Raw genomic sequence first — 6,000 nt, 5'->3', positions numbered from 1 at the left:
ACCAAAAGTCATGGTCTTGTGCAATAGAATGTGATGAATGGCCTTGCACACTTCAGTTACCACAGCACCAACCATCAATCTCCCCACTCCAAACTGGAGTCGCCAGCTTCCACAATGCGATTGCCACATGCTTCTCTACAGTGAGTGCAGCTCTCAGTCTGGTGTGCTTGCGATGCAGCTCTGGGGAAAGCTCAGCACACAGTTCCATAAAGGTGACTCTCTGCCTCCAAACGTTTTGAAGCCACTGGTCGTCATCCCAGACATGCATAATGATCCCACCACTCTGAGCTAATTTCCCTAGCCCAAAAACACTGTTCCATAGTGCTCGGCTCCTCAGTCAATGCCAAAAGGAACCGAATGTTGCTTATTTCAATTTCAGGCAGGCTCATCAGGCATCTCTGACTGCACATTTAAGAACAGCTGCACTGCCAAGCATGATGTGCAAGTGACAGCTATCAGAGTAGTGGACACCAGTGCAGGATCCATTCCTGCTTGTAGATGTGGCGGGGAAAGCAGCCAGATGGCAGGGGGTTTTAAAAAATGCCGCGAAAGAAACAAGGAAGTAATGGGACTGCTGGGACATGAAGCAGTGCATCACAGGGCACTGAGCAGGGACCCAGAATGCCTTGCCTTCAATGCCTATCGAGAGAGCTGCACAGTGGCATAGCTGCCCTACAGTGCTGCTCTCTTTGGTTATGGAAGTGTTGCTAATGTAAACACTCTCTGACGCCTGAGGAATTGAGGGAGTACACAAACCAGCGCTTTACTTTCACCGGTCCCTTATCACTAGTGAAACTTACAGTGCAAAAACTGCAAGTGTAGACATACCCTTAGTAATGCCCGTCTTTCTATTTTTCCTGGAACTCGGTTAGGGCAGTCTCTAGTGCCATCTGCTGGCTCAGATGTGTCAGCACAGACCTTCTTTTTCTGACTTCTGGTTACAACTGCTATGTCATGCTTTCGGGCTATTGTATCTACCCGATTATTTCAGGTGGTCTCCATACCCGTTCCTTTACTGTGTGCCTTTACATGTCGCACCTTTAACTGTTTAAGGTTCTTTGTTACCCACTGGTAAATGCATTTCCATTCCTCTGAATATGCAATGTCCTTTCCATCTGCTGCTTTCCATCTGTTCCTATACCAATCATGTATCCAAAACTGTATCCCATTCACACAAAAATCACCTTCAGCATAACTATACACGGGCCATGGGGAATTTTCATATTGCCTTTAAACCTGATACATTGTGTGGAACTCGGCATGCTGAGCCAATTCATGGTCTAAATGTCCATGAATGACTTCCTCTTCCAAGTTAATGGCAGCGTATTTTACACATCTTTTCCCTTTTACTACCATGGCACTCTCGTCAGTAAACCAGACATGCTTTTCTTGGACCCCGGGATCTAATACTTCCAGTGGAGGTGCCTCTACCAAGGCAATTCTTTGCTCCAGAGTGACCTCTGGACATTCGCGTTGGTTCCCTTTTTCAATTAGGCCATGTGTTAGCATGTCCAGCTTGGACACTGTTTCTGTGGTCACCCCTCTGTTAACTAAAGTAAGCGTCCATTGAGCCATTTGGGTTTTGGAGATTTTATCTCCCATCAATCGCCCTGATAAAATGTACTTGAGAGGAGTGTGAGTGTTTTGGATAGTAATCGGGGCTGTTCCTGTAAGAGGCTGAAAAGACTATTGCCCAGACGGCTGCTAGACACTCACGTTCACAGGGATCAACATTTATTTCTGCTCCTTGTAATTTCCTGGATTCATATGCTACCGGCACTAGTTTTCCCTCTTCATTATTTTGTAATAGCGTGGCAGCCAAGGCCATGGTATTAGCTGCCAAATGAATAAGGAAAGGCTGTGATTCATCAGGGAAACGCAGGGGTGGGACTGTGAGAGCCTTCAGTTTTAGCAGGGTTAAAGCGGAGTCCTGCTCTTTTACCCATTTTGTCTTTTTCTTTAGCAGTTTCCACAATGGGTAAGTTATTATAGCATATTTATAAATGTGCGGTCTAAGAAAATTGAATCCTCCTAGCAGTGCTCTTAAAGAGTGGGCGTTGGTAGGGGCTGGCATTTCTACCAGTGCCCTGACCATCCTCTGATCTACCTGTCTCCCTTCTTCTCCAACAACTATGCCCAGGTATGTAACCTGAGGGAGCACAACTGAGCCTTGTCTAAGGCTACTTTGAACCCTGTTTCCTGAATTAGTACCAAAACTTTTTCCGTTAGTGTTTGAGTTTGTGCCTCAGTTTCCCCTTTTTACACACCAGACCAAGTTTGTAATTTTTTTCCTGCTGTGTTAAGCTTTAAATTTATTCACATGTAATAGCTGAGAAGCATCATTACCCTCTGACCTTAAAGGTTTTTTAGTTTTTCCAAAAATCATACTCACTGTACATTGTTACAGGGCTACTTATTAACATTAAGTTGATCTCAATGTTTAATATTAACATCAAACCTATTAAAAGTATTTTGTTGTACCATGTTTTTTTTCATTTAGACAATTTAGACAATTTGTTTTTGAGGCCAGTGTGTTCAACGGTCTCTTGAAGTTTTTGCATGGGCATTTTAATGTAATTATATTGTTCGGGTTTTGGTGAATGAAAAGGTAGGGGTGTCATGCATATAAGCAGACCACTTTTGTACCTGTCTACAGATTTCAGCACATACACAAAAAAGTATATATACTTTTTTGGGTATATATATATATATATAAAATTCTCTACTTAGGGTTAACCTGTCCCTCTCTTATTCTTTGGTTTAACTCCTTTGTGTTGCCATTTATGGGCAGTTCTTTTCTTCCTTTATCAATTAGGTAACTTACATCAACACAGACGCTTTCTGGCTCGCTTTTGGATCAAAAGCCATCAGCAGCTCAGAGACTGTCTTAAAAGAGACACAGTCAACTTCCACCAGAGTTTTTATGTACCCTTATCAAAGTGACATTTGATTACACAGAGCCACCTTAAAGCTCAGTGTGGGGCACTGTCTTTTTTATTTATTATTATTATTATTATTATTATTATTATTTCTTTTACTACAGCTCTTATCTGCTATTTTGTTATAAAAGAAAAAAAAATCCAGAATCCTTTCCCATTCTCCTGCTTTGGACTGCCCTGCTGCAGCCACGACTTTGGTCTTTTAAAAAGATATTGAACTTATAAAGCATTAAAGTACCTTAAGGGTTAAATGCTAAAAACCAAAGCCGAACAACACTAGCTATCTGTGTCTGGCAAAAAGTGTTTCTCGGTTTTGCAACTTTGAATGAAAGATTCAAATGGATTTTATTGGTATTATTTAAAAACAAAACCAATTCATCTTAAACCTACAAAACAAGAGTTTTACAAACCAGGAGTGTTGGTTTAGGTCCTAAACACTCCATATATTTATACACACACATTCTTTTTTCTTAACATCCCTTACCCTGCTTTAATTTTTAGATGACATTTGAATACATTTGGGGGCAGTTAAGTTCCAATAGAAACCCCAGATGTTATTTTAGCGCATTTGTTGATAGTTAAATGATTTAAATCCCATTGTCTCTTTGCCTGGCTTATTTGCAGGCATTCCTTTGGAAAAGGGCCCAGTTTTCCTTCACAATGGCTGCAAAGAAACCAAGAATTCTCTTTCTATAACACTTTCCCTTTTTAATATTTTTACAACATTCAGCTGCTTAATTCCCTCCAGCCTCTGCAGAGTTAATTTCTCACTCGCTTTCCTTACATCACTTGCTTCTCTCCCAGAATGACACCTCCACCAGCTCAGATATCACCATTCCAAGTATTGTCCCAGGGATGTGAATTCCCCAGGCCTGGACTGACTTACTGCTTCCCTTACTCCTGCCACCATGCCCCTCAGGGCTCCCAACCTGGTTTCCAAGTTTTTTTATCTGTTGCCTTCCTGCTTGTCTGGGCCCAATCCTGCTTTCCTCGCTGAACCATCCCTTCCATGGACACAGGCTTTGTTCCACTACCAATTTAGCAAGGAGGGTGGGCTCCTCAACTAGCCCCCACCCCTCCTGGTCCCTTTCCTTAGACGTTTCTTTCAAAATTGTGAAATCACCACAATATCACCCACAAAAAATACCACACTGCCCAGACTCCCATGTCCCTCAGAGTTTGGTTTAACAGAGCAAGATCTGTTTAAAAGGAGGAATCTCTTGAAAATGCTTCCTCTTTGGAGTGCTTCCTTTTCAACATTGTTACACAGGTGCTCCCACTATTTGCCCCCACTCCTATGTCCTTCAGAGTTGGGTCTCACATAGAAAATACGGCCTGAACATATTTCTTTATGAATCTCTTTTACCTTTATAACTTTTCTGGGCCCACGCTCATGCTAGGACTTACAAAACACAAAAGTTTATACCACTAGAAAGAATTCTGCCTGACAGAGCAGGAGCAGGGAATGCTAGGCCCTTCCCTGTGGGGCTCAGTCCTGCTACGACCAAGGGTATATTCACCTCTGCAATTTTCCCCCGACAGACAAGTCAGAGGGAAGACTCTAATCCTCCCCCTATTGCCCAGCACTTCTCTGACCGGAGGTGTGCACACCTGAAAGATCGATCACTTTATACGTATGATATAACCTTTTAGCGATCTTTAGCAGTATGTTCAAAAATCATAGTGCATGTCTTCCCCTTCTCACAATTCTCCACCAAAAATCTTATGCGTATAAGAAGCACACGGGATCTTTTTCAGGGGAAAAGGCAATATGCCGTGTTTATTGGAAATACAATTAGCATATCTATTCAGACACACACACAGACACACACACACTGTCCCACCAGTCGATGTTATAATTACCAGTCCAGAGTCTGGGTCAATCTAGTGGCCAGGTCGGTTGATCACGGGTAGGGAGGAGCTGGGTTCCATCGGTCGTGACACGATTCTCCGGGGAAGTCTTGGCAGGATGAACTCAAAGTTTCATGGCAAGTCCCCCTGTTTATATAGTGATTTTCCTTCATTGGGACCAATGAGTTTTGCATCGTCAAGCTGTAATCAAGTGTTGTTCGACAAGTGCTTGTTTTCTTAAATTGTCCTTCTCATCCTTTATCTTGTCCTTCATCAAGTCTCTCAGAGAGTTACCCCATGCTGGTTATGATCACAGCTATCTTGTCTCCATTGATAGGGGCCTGTCTCATCTTTAAAGTAGTCAATCTGCCCTCCTCCGACATTTCAATAGGGGTGTGTTGCAGCCTTCTGGCGCCCTTGCGTCTGTCTCCAGTTCCTCCCTAGAACACCTGGTTCGGTGATGGCCTTCTTAACACACACATTACTCATTCACACACAAAACAGAACTGATTTACACAGAACATTTTGAACAGGAACATCAAGTTGCAATGCAAAAGAAAACAATCATGGCATTCTTTTACTGATTTTAAAATGCTAAACCTACAACAAAGTGGTGACCTTAAAACATCTGTTACCACCTTGAAATCACCCCAGACACAGATTCTGGCTGATGCATCTTTACCAAATGGCCATTAATCCATTCCTTTCTGCTATTCAAAATGGGTGGCTGGCAGGATATGATTAAATCATACACTAATAAATGTAATACACTCTACATTATCTTATTATTCTTTATCCTTCATTCTAAATCATACAAAATACAAACATAAAATCCTATTACTACACCCCCACCAACTCTCATGACCTTCCCAGGTGCAATTCTCAGTTCTTTCCATCAGCAAAGCAGAGTGGGATCCTCAGGAGCAGCTGACATTGGAGGAGGTAATGGGGGCACTTGTGGTGACAGAGGCTTAGAATGTTATGGAGGATTATATGGTTACGGGGGTGCCTGTGGTTATGGGAGGTTATATGATTATGGGGGTCCATACGGTAAGGAGGGGCTCTATGATTACTAGGGCCCATATGATTTTGGAGGATAATATGGTCCCAGGGGTCCACATGGTGTTGGGAGAATACCAGAGTTAGGGGGAATGGTGATGGGGCCATCGGTACCTTAATGGAAACTGTGGGGCAGGCTAAACCCAGCAGG

Source organism: Mauremys mutica, chromosome 1 (assembly GCF_020497125.1).
Source record: "Mauremys mutica isolate MM-2020 ecotype Southern chromosome 1, ASM2049712v1, whole genome shotgun sequence".
NCBI lineage: Eukaryota > Metazoa > Chordata > Testudines > Geoemydidae > Mauremys > Mauremys mutica.
Note: the sequence above shows the minus strand (reverse complement) of the source record.